We start from the raw sequence: 15,151 nt of genomic DNA, 5'->3' as shown, positions 1-15,151 counted from the left end.
CATGTTTAGACAGGCAACTTAAAGTCTTTATCTGTAAGTCCAAGGTCTGCACTTCCTCAGGGACAGTTTCTGAATTTTTTTTTTTTTTTTTTTTTTTTTTTGGTCTTTGAATGAGCCATACTTTACTGTTCTTTGAAATGCTTTGTGAATTTTTTTAAATTGAGAAGTGGACATTTGCATATTATAATATGTTAATTCTGGAAATAAGATTCTTCACCTTCCCCAGGGTTTGTGTTCACAATTGTTGAAAGCTTCCTTGTGTTCAGTCAGTGTTGTTTTTTTAAAGGCTGGAATTGAAGCTTTTTTTATGAGATATACATAGCACTACATTGATATTAAGACTTTTTTACACAGTGACACTTTTTATTATGGAATGTATATATTATAATCAAAACATTTATACAAAGGGATACTTTGGGATTGGTTTAGCCTCTTAAGGTAGATACCAATGAATACTGTCAAACACTTATTAATAAACATGTGCTGTGCTGAAAATAAACAGACTAAAGAAAAGGGTGCAGAATAAGTTTATTGAGCTAAAGTTGCATTAATACAGGAGCAGCACCAAAAGAGGTTTCTACTCAAAAGGTTGAGTTGGGAGAGCAGCTTATATGACTCCTTGAAACAAAGGGAAAGTGGGGGGAAATCGGTAGGGGTGAAAACAATGGGTACTCAAGCTATGTGAATTTTGGGATGGGAGTGATGGTTCTGGGCAGGGTGTCCCAGTTTGTTACTTAGCAACCAGGACATTGATGTTAGATTGTGGCTATTTAGAGATGTTGGTCATTTGGTGAAGATCAGCAGACGTTGCTGGAGTCAGCTTGAACTTTTGGTTACAGTTCTTCCTCCCAGGCTGGGGCAGGGGTTTTTATCAGCACCACAAAGGATTATTGGTATGCCAGCCTACTTCAGTTAACCTCTGTTTATTCTTTATCATTCCCTGGATAAAATGGAAACCAAGCAAATCAAGATGGTTAGTAAAAATCATTTATCATTCCAATTTCACACATGTTATACTTCAACATAAGTTTAGGGTTTTGGCTTATTCCAGTTGTGTTTCCTCTGATAGGTGGCTATTATGTTTTACTTTTGTGATGCCAGAGAACGTGCATCTGCCAAGGAATAAGCTCCTGAGATGCAACATCATGAAGTAGAATGGTGTAGTCTAATTCAATAAAGTAATTTCTTTGCACTTGCTTGACAGTGTGAATTTTCACCATTTTATGCTATATACTTTCAGTTGAATCCTGCCATACTACCTAACCATTGGTAATCCAGACCAAATATTGAACTGGCTTCATTTCTGGACATACGTTTCCAAAACTGTCTGGAATATTTTGTGCTTCCAGTGTTCCCTTCAGGGATTGAATCTGATAAAACACATTTTCCTGGTAGCGGATGCATCTCAAGTTTTGAGCGCCTGTTTCCCATGTACAAGGTCCCAGGTATGATTCCTGGTACTTCCTAAAAACAAACAAACAAAAAAGTAAAATGTGTTATCTTCTTCATTTGCATTTTCCCCAATTTCTCCTTCAAATGTGTAGTTGACTTCTGGTGCTGTATCTTGTTCCATTGGAGGTAAATTACCTCAGCTGTGCAGTTCACTGTTGTACTTATGTAACCATTGTTATCCCCAGAGAGCCCATTTCCCTTAGGAACTTCACTGTTTCCCTACAGATTATAACTGCTGACTATAAAGTTTTAATTGTAACTGTTATGTTAGTTTGCATTCATTCCTTACCTACTATCTTACATTAATTGAATTATTTACAACTCTTCTGTAACCCTTAGCTATATGTATTATCCCAGCCTGATTTGTCAGTTCCTAATGGGCTGTTTGATTTAGTCTCCTTAATACTCCTTATCTCATGTTAATTAGAAGATTGACAAAAATTTAAACTAGCCTCCTTGCTTATTATCTTATGTGAATTGAACTATTTACAACTCTGTAACCTGTAACCATATGTACCACCCCAGCCAGACTTTGTCAGTGTTAGAGGTTCCCCTTACAAGGTTTGCAGTGATTAACAGGTCATAAGGCTGTGACTCCATTCTGAACTGCCTATGGGCTAGGAGGCAGCCTATCCCCTCCCAAGAATAAACAAAGTGGAGCAGATAAGGATCTTCATTCCCTCCAGGCCCAGCACCACCAACCCCTCTTGCATTCCAAGAATACCCTACCTCCTAGCCCATTTCCCCCTAGCCATTTGGCCCCAGACTGTACTCGGTTTCCTTGCCTACTGATGTACTGTATAAATTCATATCCACCACCCTCCAGGTGTGGGCTGAAGTCTCTCTTCAGACCCCCTCCATTGGGAGAGCTTCCCAATAAATTTTCTGCCTGCAATCATCAGTCTCTGTGTCCCAGTGAGTGCCTTTTCTCTAATATTGGTGTCAAAACCGAGGTCTGGAATCCCACTGAGACTGATTGATTGGTGAGGAATTTCTACCCTGCTGCTGCTGAGAGAGGCCATCCAACACCGGACACCAAATCATAGCTAGGTGAGTCAAGGATTTCTCCGCTGGAGGATCCTGCTCTTCTCTCCCTCCCTCCCTCCCTCTCCCTCTCCCTCTCCCTCCCCCTCCCCCTCCCCCTCTCTGTCTCTCTCTCTCTCTCTTCTTTCTCCCTTGTATAGGACAACCAACCTCACTAGTGCTAGGTCAGTGATACTTACTGTCCGTGGGGGCCACAGCAGGCAGAAGGCCTGCATCCTCATGAGAAGAAACCCCTTGGCTCTGGAGACATCTGGCTCCAAGAGCAGTTTTCTGTTTCCTTGGAGATTTATGACTGATTTGGGGATGCCTGTCTCATTCAGAATCACCCCTGTCATAGAGATCCTTAGTCTCACCCATACCACCAAAAATGGGGAATTCAATTTTGGCTTCTCAAAATGCCATGCCTGTGGGTTGTCTCCTTCATAACCTTAAAACTCTGAACCTGGAAAGAGACATCAAACCTAACAAGCTAATTTTCTATTTGACCTCTTTGTGGCCACAATACGAATTGGACAATGAAAGAAAATGGCCAGAAAACGCACTTTTGATTTCCAAGTTCTCTGAGATTTAAAGAACTTTATCCAGTGCAGCAGCAAGAAGTCCAAGCTTCCTTACATTCAGGCCTTCTTTCATCCTTGTAAACATCTCCCCCTCTCAATTCTGTTCTTACCAAATTCTTCTCTGACACCAAAAACCTCCTCAGAAGATTTCTTCTTCCTCCCTTCTGCCCTCCCCCCAAATCACCCAAAAACCTTGACTTTGATCCAGTCGGTCAGGCTCCCCCTGCACCTCCTCCATATATACCTTGGATATCATCTCCACCCCCACCCTTCTTATCTTCTGCCTCCCCTTCCTCCCCCTCCTCATTACCACTGCCTTCCACCCCAACTTTTTCCCCTCCTCATACAGGTGCTGGGGCTGGCACTCCCCTCCCCTCCCCTCCTTCCCTGCCTTCTGCACACAGAAAACCCCTCTTCCAACTCTGATCCCTCCAATCACACCCCTCCTCCACCACCGTATGCCTCATCAGTGCCCCCTAAACTTATTCCATCCTCCTCCCATTCCCCCACACCTCCCCTTGGGCCCGTTCCCTTCTCCCCACCCACCACCTGCTCTGAAGTCCAACTCCCCACTCTCCAGCCTCCTTCCCCAGCTCCTGTCCCTCCTCTCCAGGAAGTGGCCCAGGCAGAAAACATTATGCTCATTCACATCCCCTTCTCTCTCTCTGATCTCTCCCAAATCAAACACTGTCTCAGTTCCTATTTCTCTGATCCCTATTTCATCAATACCCAGCTGTCCCTAATAACCTTAACAAACCTACAATTGCTCACTTCTTACAAGTAGGCTTTTAGCTGACTCCTGTCTAAGTTCACAACTAGAAAGCAATAACCCAAAACATATGTGTTAAATATCTGTCTGTCTAAACTGCTAAATTAAAGCTTAACTGCATTTATAGTGCTCAAATATTCCTGTCGCTGATTATTAGTAAAAGTGTTTCCAAAAAACAAGCTTGCATATTATAAGCAACACTGATTCCAGAAGAAAAAAATCTTAAAATCAGTAAAATCAAAGATATAAAATAATAAAAAGTCTAAAAAGCCATACCAAAAGAGTAAGAATTATTAGTCAAATTAATGAGTTTTACATTTCTGTTGTTGTGTCATAACTCTTTTTGTGTGTGTCTGTTTGTTCAGTGCCAATGTATATTTTTTGTCTTTATTTTTTTTAATGTTACATTAAAAATATATAGGGTCCCCATATACCCCCCAGCCCCTCACCCCACTCCTCCCATATCAACAACCTCTTTCATCATCATGGGACATTCATTGCATTTGGTGAATACATTTTTGAGCACTGCTGCACCACATGGATAATGGTTTACGTTATCGTTTATACTCTCCCCCAGTCCACCCAGTGGGCCATGGCAGGACATAAAATGTCCAGCAACTTTCCCTGCAGTACAACTCCAAGTCCTGAAAATGCCCCCACATCATATCTCTTCTCCCCTGTCCCTACCTTCAGCAGCTACTGTGGCCACTTTCTTCACTCAATGTATATTTTAATACCTCCAGATTGTAATATTCAACTGATAAATGAAAATTCCTAAAAGAACTCTAATCAAATGGCCAAAAATTAAATAAGTGCTTCTATTAATAAATAAGTATGAATGCTAATAAGATCTTTAAAGTGATGAAAATTGTAAGTCTTGACTAATGAAATTGTTATAAATCTCTTCATAAAAGATAGCATAAATTGAAATCAATAATTTCTTTTTCTTCACAGAATGATAAGAAGGATATGAAACTTAAATGGATATTGAAAGAAGTAAAAATTTTGTAGAAGTGCTGACTGAAATTTGACAAGTTTGTTCCAGAAAGAGTGTTTTGTCCTAAGATAAGATGACTGGGAAACGGACTTTGGCCCAGTGGTTAGGGCGTCCGTCTACCATATGGGAGGTCCGCGGTTCAAACCCTGGGCCTCCTTGACCCGTGTGGAGCTGGCCATGCGCAGCGCTGATACGCGCAAGGAGTGCCGTGCCATGCAAGGGTTTCCCCCGCGTGGGGGAGCCCCACGCGCAAGGAGTGCGCCCGTGAGGAAAGCCGCCCAGCATGAAAAGAAAGAGCAGCCTGCCCAGGAATGGCGCCGCCCACACTTCCTGTGCCGCTGATGACAACAGAAGCGGACAAAGAAACAAGACGCAGCAAATAGACACCAAGAACAGACAACCAGGGGAGGGGGGGAAATTAAATAAAAATAAAATAAATCTTTAAAAAAAAAAAAAAAAAGATAAGATGACTGGTTTCCATAAATTCAGGATGAAAGTATGCAGCACAAAGCTTGAATGCATATGGCAAGTTGTAGAAAGTATTGTGGGAGCATTAAGTAAGGGAATGTGTTCTGTGAAGGCAAAATTTGTCTTGAAATGAAGTAACAATGTTCTTTGTGGTTATGAATAGTTATAAGAAGTTTGTAGAAGCATTGCTTAAACTGGAATATTCAAATGGCTAATTACAGAAAGTCATTATTAAACAGAAACTGAATTGATGATTAACTTCATAACAGGAAACCCAGTCAGAGCCACCTCAATCTGCATATTAAAGTGGTGAAAGGGAAAAGATCATTGTGATTCCATTGGGAATCTTAGGTTTTCATAAAATAATGGAGAGAGTAGTTTTTCCTGCACTGCTAAAATAAAATACCTGTTAATTAATGTAATCATGATAACTGTATGTTGTAAGAAATTTGCTTTGAGACAGTTCCCAAAATATAAAACAAAACCTGAATGAATACAGAAAGTGCAGAAAGTTCATGAAAAAGAAACTTTTATAGTTAAAGTTGAGCAAAATTTATTCATTCTATCTATAAAGTTTTAAAAAGCTGTAATATCAAATAATATGCTTATGCAGGTTAAAATTTTGTTTTTTCTCTGTTAAAATAACAAAATTCCCCAAATCAGTGGTCTGTTTCAGCAAAAGTTTGCAAAAAGTTTTTCTCCTGACTAATCAGTATACAAAAGAAAAATCTATTTTGTCAAAACAGCTTCTTATAGTTTAACCTTATCGTTTCCTTGGCTGTTTAAGAAAAATAAGTCTTATCATTTTTAAAGGAACATAGTGTTCAAACTGTCTTCTCAGAGACAAATCCTGAAAAATATCTTTCACCTTGAGAAAAAGTGAAATATGTGTCACAGAAACAATCTCTAATCCTAGAAATCAAGAGGCAGATGCTTTATCTCCTGGTTATCTGATTTTGCCCCAACTCTGCTAAAGAAGCAGCTCCATGACTGCAGAAAAAGAGTGGCCATTGAGGGCTGCCAGAGGTGGTGCATAACAGTAGATTATCATGAAATAAAGTAACACACTGCTGTCTGCAGCTGTCCTAGATATTGCAAGTGTGTTGCAAAAATTAGTATCTAGTTATGTCACTATCACTTTGTTTTAAAACTTGCTAAGGCTTTCTTTAGATTCTCCTTAGGCAAATCAATCCAGCCTACATTACCTTCATGTGAGAAGGCCAAAGATGGATTTTGCAGTGCCTCCCCAAGGCTGTGTGCATAGCCCAACCATCTGTCCTGGCCTGGTGGCAAAGATTCCGGCTGTGTGGAAAAAACCTGTGGCTGTACCCTATTGATGCTACTATGTTAACCAGCAGTCCTTTTTTTCGAAAGTCAAAGAAGCATCAGAGACCGTGGTATCTTAAGGGCCTGGGATAGGTAAACAATTAGGACAAGCTCCAAAGTTCTGGCCATCAAATTCTTAAATGGTGTTTAGTTGACTAAAACAAAAACTGTACCCTTTGCTGTAATTAATAAAGTATAATGTTTTCTTATATTAATAGAGTTTATAATATTGTTGGGATACTGAACATCCTTCATCCCTCATTTATCTCATTTAGCTCAGATATTAAAAACATTATAAGTGTTAATCAGAAAAGATTGTGCCTGGAAATTAGACCCCTCATCCCCCACCAGGCTGCTTTTAAAACAATAACATAGGCTCAAACAGCAAGGGGGGTGGATCTTAACTTACCCTATGAATTGGATGTAACCAGTACCAATATTGGCGCTGGGTGGGGTTTATGACAGAGACAACTTTCTAAACAAATACTCCTTGGATTTTAGTCACAATTGCAAGAAGCCCAAGTACAAGGCAGGAGCAGTGAACTGTTGTGGGCTGCCCTCTGTGGGGAAGAGAAATCTGAAACATCTGCCAACAGTGACAAGTAACAGTCTATCATGTCCCTGCCCCCTCCTCTAACATCTCTCGGGACTGTTGAGGCAGATGCCCTTGCGAAAATCCAGGGCCATACCATGGAGACTTAAAAGCAGCAGAGTGGCTCCACTGAAAAGGCAAACATTGTGAACACCAGACTTTGTGGTGCCTAGTTCAGCAGTTCCAGATGCCTGTCACTGGCCAGCAGATCATGGACATCACCCATGAGTGTCCATTGTGCTCACTTCAATAACTGCAACAATTCCCTCACCAGATGAGACATCTTGGCTGAGCACAGACTCCAGCAGCACGATGGCAAGTGGATTACATTGGTCCCCTCCCACTCTCAGAAGGGGCAAGGTATGCTTTCAGTGCTGTAGACACTGCAATGGGACTCTTGCAACCAGATCCTTACAACAATGGACTGAGTTTAAATTACAAGTTAAAGTGCTAGCCACCCCACAGTCCAAAAGGGGAAGTAATAATAATTTGTTGTTGTCTATGCTTCAAACTATACAAACTGGGAAAAATGAGGTCATTTTGATCACTGTACTGGTCTATGCAGCCCTAATGGTTGGGAATCTTAAATCTATGAAAAATAAAATATCAATCAAAAACACTGTAGTGGCGCTGCACACATGGAGAGCTCACGCAGCAAGATGATGCAACAAAAAGAGACACAGATTCCCGGTGCTGCTGACAAGCATACAAGCAGACACAAAAGAAAACACAGCAAATGGACATAGAGAGCAGACACCTGGGAGAGTGAGGAAGGGGAGAGAAATAAATAAAAAATAAATCTTAAAAAAAAAACAGTTATGAAACCATAGTTAATAATCTAAAGTCTCCTATTCCCACTAAAATTCTAAATGTGTAAGCCCACAAAATCATGTAATTTCACTGTCAACCATTAATGTTCAGTGCTGAATATATAATTTTATTATTTCTTTTCCTCAGACTCCTGGAAGCAATAACCTGATAGCCCACCCTAAATTTCATGGTTAATTCCTATCCTCACCACAATTATAACTCATTCTCCTCATATCAGCAGGTCAACACATCTTCAATTTATCCAGACAGCCTTCTGAGATGTCATCCATGATCATGTACATGATCTTCTCCTTCTGCAAGAATAGTGTCTGCTGCCGAGTCAGAAGCCACCATATCTCAATGCCGAAAGGGGAACAATAACTGAATCCCACAACACTTTCCCACTCTCCCGCTCCACCCAGCCATATCAAAAAAGAGTTGGGAATTTTAGGTCTCCCCTACCCCAATAACAGAAGACCCCAAAACCCCACCCCTGTCCCTAGTCCAACAGAATGTACTAATTTCAAAACCAACCATGAGAATATCACAAGATCACAGGAGGCACCTGTGCAATCACAAATGAAACTTGTTGTTTTTGTATTAGGAAAACTGTCCAGGTAGAAGAAAATCTTAAACTCTTAAAAATATATATAGAAATCATTCAGCAAGCTTGAGATAATAACTATGGGAACCAGTCATGGTTATCCTCATTTCTCTCTTACTTTTCCTCACACCTAAAATCAATCCTTTTACACATTATAACACCATTACTGATAGTACTGGTGCTTCTCCCTTTTGGTCCTTGTCTCCTACAGCTTCTCATCCAATTCATATGCCGACTTGTGTAATCAACAACTCAGGAATATGTGAGTGGCATCTTTTTGCTATATGAACCCACTGGACAGGATGAAAGGGGACCCTTCACTGCCCCATGACAACAGGAAGTAGCTAGACTGAGGCAATGTCCCAAACTTCATCATATATATATATATATAAAATCAAAGAGTTAGGAATGTTAGAGGTTCCCTCTTATTCTCTCACAAGGTTTGCAGTAATTAACAGGTCATAAGGCTGCGACTCCATTCCGATTGACTGAGCAAGCTGCCTATGGGCTAGGAGGCAGCCCATCCCCTCCTAAGAATAAGGAAAGTGGAGCAGACAAGGGTCTTCACCCTCTCATGCCCAGGCACCACCAACCCCTTCCACATTCCCAGACCTCCTAGCCCACTTTCCTCTAACTGTTTGGCCCCAGACTGTACTCGGTTTCCTTGCCTATTAATGTACTGTATAAAGTCATATCCATCACCCTCCAGGCACAGGCTAAAATCTCTCTTCAGGCCCCCACCATGCTGGCCAGAGTGGAGCTGAAGTCTATTCTTCAGACCCCCTCCATTGGGAGAGCTTCCCAGTAAACTTTCTGCCTACAATCATCAGTCTCTATATCCCAGTGAGTGCCATTTCTCTAACAGTCAGCTCTTAATGATTTGGTTAGCATAGTCTCTTTACTTGTTATCCTATGTTAATTAAACAATTTATGACTCTGTTGTAACCTGTATTGGGATATTTATCCCAGCAGGCTCTTGTCCAACCTAAGAACAGCTCTGAGGTCTATGCTTACTTCCAATCAAACACATCAATCTCTAGCTCCCTACATCCCGACATCACTATCTCTACTTCCCTTTGTTTGAATTTCATAAAAGCCTCTGAGTTTCTCCAACTTGGGGGGACAGATCTGAGGCCTGTATGCCTCCTATTCTCCCACTTTGTGCCTTGTAAAAAAAGCACTTTCTTAGGGGATTTGAATCTCTGGACTGATAATATGACACCCAGGCTCAGAGCCTCAACAGACTCCAGCTCCTACACTTTGACTTATTGGACTTACTCCACTCAGCTAACATGGAGTTGAAGAAGGTCAACCACCACAACATGGAGCCTAGAGTGTCTACAACTAGAAGCGGGAAGAGTGCATCCAGTACCCATGTGGAATCTAAGCCCTCACTTGACATAGGTGTGCAATGGACACAACCAATCCAATGTCCACAGAGAAAATGTGGAATGGGTGTGGGAATGGTAGCCATGGGGGCTGCTGGGTGTGGGGAACGGGAGGAAGAGATGAGATGTGGAGACATTTTCGGGACGTGGAGTTGTCCTGGATAGTGCTTCACGGACAATTACGGGACACTGTAGATCCCCCCAGGGCCCACTGGATGGAACGTGAGAGAGTCTGGGCTATGATGTGGACCACTGACTATGGGGTGCAGTGATGCTCAGAGATGAACTTACCAGGTGCAATGGATGTATCACGATGATGGGAGAGAGTGTTGCTGTGGGGGGAGTGGGGGGCGGGGGCGGTGGGGTTGAATGGGACCTCATATTTTTTTTTAATGTAATTAAAAATAATAATAATAAATATTAAAAAATAAATAAATTAATTAAAAAAAAAAAAGCACTTTCTCTCTTTGAAATCCTGGTGTCACAAGATTGGGTTTATTATGCTTATCAGGCAGTGAATCCATTGGCCACATTGTAACTTTGCTTTTGGATAATTCCTTCCATGGAAAATTTAAGGCCATATTTATAAATATCCTCTTCCTGGAATATCATCCATGATGGCTTGTTTGCACCAGAAACACCTTGGCAGGGGTGGGGTCCCCTGGGGGAGTTCTCCAGCTCTGGAGGCTGAGAAGTAAGTTGGTGGGATTTCCATTTTCAGTGAGTGGTGACCTGGCTACCGCGGGGCTGCTCAGGTGTAACAGGACTGGTACCACTGGGCTAGAAGTGGGCATGATCTCCAGCCAGTGTTTTGACTGAGATTTTCTTGATACTAGGAGCTTTTAAAAAAATTTTAAAAATTCCTACCTGGGGCTTTGCAGACTGGCTCTGTGCTTGGACATTAACACAGTAGTCAGGCTGTTTATGATTCTGCCTCAGCTTTAGTTTACTGCTTGTACTGAACCTATAGCTCAGTCAGTGGTGAAAAACTTTGGGTCTTCTCAGGTATTCTGAGCACCCTTCTTTTCCTGGGCATGTACCTGATTTTTTAACTCCCCCAATATACTCAAGTGCTTTTAAATAACTTAAATTCCCATAGAAACTCTCTCCCTGGCTTTTCCTCCTGGGCTTATAGCCATGTGTATCTCAACCTATAATCGTTTGCCCCAGGCAGCTGCATTTTTTTGATCTCCTTACAATGTTTGGGAACTGTTAGAGGTTTGCAATAATTAACATGCTGTAGCTCAGTTCCCCCTGATATGCATTGGGGAAAGGCTAATCTCCTCCCCCATATGCCTATGTGTCTAAAGGCATGGCACTTCCTCACAGGTTAAACAAAGAAACCACTCAGAGATGGGAGTAAAGGGAGTTGGAGACCTTCACTACCTGTATATCAGAGGGAGATGAAAACCTTCGGTTCCTGCATATCCCTACAGATCAAAGAAACAGCCTCTCCTCCAACATTTTAAGAAAACCTAACTCCCTAACCCACTACCCTCTAGCCAGACAAGGGGAAAATTTCACCTCTAGGGCTTCCTATTGGCATCTGCATTTTACTTGGACCCTCAACCCCCTCCCACCAACTATCATTTCCCTGCACAGGAAAAGTTCTGTATAAATTCAAATCCCCCCCTTCCAGGAGTGGGCTGAAGTTCCTCTTCTCACCCCCACCATGCTGGTGGGGGAACTGAAGTCTGTTCTTCAGACCCCCTCCGTTGGGAGGGCATCTCAATAAATTCTCTGTCTGTGATCATATCAATCTCTGTGTCCCAGTGAATGCCGTTTTTCTCCAACAGGAACAATGCTCACCATTTGTCCACCATGAAAGAGTTCTGAGTTAGGTAAAACAGTGGCTTGTGTCACTCCTTCAGATAGCCCCAGGATAGTTTTAAACAAACACAAAAATTTTGATACTGAGTCCTGCTCTGCTCCCCCTTGGACCACAGACCAGGGTCCCACACTGGGAAAGTGTGCTACTGTTACCAGAACACTCTGGGTTTCTAGGTTCTTGGCTTCATCACAAGAAAGAATTCAGAGGTGTGCCACTTTAATGAGGCCAGTAAAAAGAGTTTATTGAGAAACAAGAGAAAAGAGATAGTACACACCCAGGACATGGGTATGGACATACTACAGGGTTAGACACACAACTTGGGGCTCTGGGATAGGCTTTTTAAGGCCTTTTCCCCTCCCCCTCCCCATATCAAGGAGGGGCCCCAGTTATATGCTGTTCTGATTGGTTGCCTTTCTATCCTCACCTGCTAGCTTTCAGGGAACCAATGGGGAGGCCTTTCTGTTTGGAGTTATCTGGGACTTCTTTTGAGCCCTGGAGTTTCAAGTTGGACCTCATGACCAGGGTCTTAGTGGGCTTTTCAGCTGTAATGGTCACAGCTATGTTTTCAAGCACCTTGTCTTCTCTCAGGGGGTTTCCAGGTTGGGTCTCAGGACTCTTTTCTGTGGTTACAGCTTTGTTCTGATCACCTGCCTTCCCTCATTTCCTATATGAATCTGCCTCCCTTCTAGCTTCAAAACAGGTGCCAGGCTGGGTAGGGAGTAGGGCAACAGCAGGTAAAAATGCCACAAAGCTTTCCTCCCATTTTCAAGTTGCCTTTTTCTTGATTCCATGTCCTTTTTTTTCTGTAGACTTTAACTGTTTTCCAGAGTTCTTAGAGTCATTCTGACAATTTCTGTTTGTTTTTTCAATGTTTCTGTGGAGAGATGGGGGTCTGGCTCTGTTTACTTCATCATATTGCTGTTTGAGGAGTCTAACTGATAAAGAACAAAAGACTTTTTACATAAATGATTCTTTTTCTGTGTTTTTTATCTCTGTGTTTGAATTTTTAAAAATCCAAAAAGGTTAAAAAATTCTCATCAGGACATATATTTTAAACTGCAAAAAATCCAAGATAGAGAAAATTTTGAAGGCAGCCTGAGGAAAAGAAGACACAATACATAAAGAGGTACAAAGATGAGAATTATAAGACATTCTTCACCAGCAAGTATGCAAACCAGAATACAATGGAGCACAGAAAGAAAATCATCAACTTAGAATTCCAAAGCTCACAAAAATATCATTCAAAAATGAAAGAGGAATAAAGTTCTTTAAAAAAAAGAAAAAAGAAAAAAGAAAAGTTGATAGATTTCATTACCAGAGACTTGCAGAACAAGAAATAGTAAAGAAAGTTATTCAGGCATTAGGAATATGATACTATACATAAATTTGGATCTACACACTAAGAAATGAAAATTTCTGGAAATACTACACATTTTTTAAATTGCTCTAAAAGATAATTTACTGTTTAAGGCAAAACAGTAGCAATGTATCAAGGTTTTATAGCATGCGTAGAAGTATTTGACATTACAGGTGTAAAAAATGGAATGGTAAATAACTTTACTAACCATCTAGATTTGTTTGAGCTTCCATTTTATTCAGCGGAACTCTGAAGGAAAAAAAGGAGGCCAAATGAGCTAAGTTGACATACCAATAATGCTTTATGGTAGCAACAAAGACTCCTGCTTCTGTGAGGAAAGAAAACTGTAGTAAAGAAGTCAGGGCTGGCAAAAGAGTCTGCTGATGTTGTGGAATTAGAGAGAAGTTCAATTATTAGAGTATAGAGAGGCCAGGACTCAGGAATAATTTTGAGAAGGAAAAATGGTTTATTGACGGCCCGCCAGACTCGGGAGCTTTCTGTTTGAATCCCAAGCCCTGAACAAGATTTTCAAATGTCTTTTATACCACGAGGAAAGGCCAAATGGTCGCTTTGTTTCAGTTCTCAATAGGCTTCAATTAGCATATATATCTTCCACATCTTAGGTAAGCTTTTAGCATGGACTCCAGACATTCTAGATAAGCTTTTAGCATATTTACTTTTTGCATTTCCCCTAAATACTTAAAGTTTATAGCCCTTGCATTGTTAAACTGTTTCCTGGGACTGGAGCCTGTAGCCATTGTCCCTAAGGGCAGGACTGCAGCCTCTTACTGTTCCACACCCATAGCCTTCAGCTTAGGTTATCTCTGAAGAGACAAAGAGCCTTCCACCCATAGCCCACATCACTGACAGTCAGGAGATGCCCTAGATCTTGCACAAACATCTTACTCCTGCAGTTTGCTGACACTGCCCAAGAACTGTCCATCCTGATTAACCCATGCACCGCATACTCCTCCCCTCCCCTCCTCAACCACCAGAGAAGTTGCTTCTACAGCTTAACCCTTTGAGCAGCAGAAACTCTGCAGGGACCAGCTCAACAATAGGTCTGCACGAAGGGAAGGTGACACAGAACTTTATGAAATAAAGGACAGAGAGAGGGACACAAGAGGGGGAACAAAGGTGGGACCAGGGGATTTCACACCTTTTGAAACTGAGAGCCTCAACCCTAGTTTCCACATCTATTTATTTGAAAGTTAACGAGCAGCTGTTTGCTACAGGAAGCAACTTGCAACATCTTCTACAATAACAGGAAGCAACTTGCAACATCTTTTACAATAACAGGAAGCATCTTGCAACATCTACAATGAGGTAATTTACAATAACAGGAAGCAACTTGCAACATCTTTTACAATGATAGGAAGCAACAAATAGGTAAGCCAGTTTCCCACAACATAGAAGCTACTTCTACAGCTTAACCCTTTGAGCAGCAGAAATCCCTTTTGGTGCTATTCCATATGCACACTGCTCTTGCTCAGTAAAATTTTCTTCTTTAGAGATATTTCTTTTGTCAACATATGTATACCTCACTTAATTGAACTTCTCCCTGTCAGTCGAGGTATTTGACCCCATCCCACCTTTTCAGTTTTACTAGGGTTATGTACTTGACAGGTGAAACATTATTTATATACTTGCCTTGCTTCTCATTTAAAGTCCCTTTCTTGTTGAAGATGAAGTTCTGACCTGTAGTTGACTGTAAGGACTTTCAGGGAAGCAACAAAGTAAAAATGTAACTGAAATTATAACACATAACACTATGTTATTGTCTAATAGCAGGCAGATCAGCTAGGACATATCAAGGACAGTGAGGACAGTGATAAAATTTTAGGAGCTTTACATGATTTTCAAAATATTTATATTAATGACATTTTACCCATCAGAATTTAACTAGTGACATTTTACCCATCAAAATTTAACTATCAGAAAGTTAGAAAATCC

At 41.2% G+C, this 15,151-nt stretch overlaps 1 pseudogene; it reads right to left on the bottom strand.

Moving 5' to 3' along the window:
- Window positions 1-1,042: 1,042 nt before the first annotated feature.
- On the bottom strand, window positions 1,043-10,626 carry LOC101411232 (latexin-like; annotated as a pseudogene).
- Between the last annotated feature and the right edge of the window lie 4,525 nt (window positions 10,627-15,151).

This window comes from Dasypus novemcinctus, chromosome 18 (genome assembly GCF_030445035.2).
Source record: "Dasypus novemcinctus isolate mDasNov1 chromosome 18, mDasNov1.1.hap2, whole genome shotgun sequence".
Lineage (NCBI taxonomy): Eukaryota > Metazoa > Chordata > Mammalia > Cingulata > Dasypodidae > Dasypus > Dasypus novemcinctus.
Note: the sequence above shows the minus strand (reverse complement) of the source record. Positions and strands in the feature narration are given on the sequence as shown.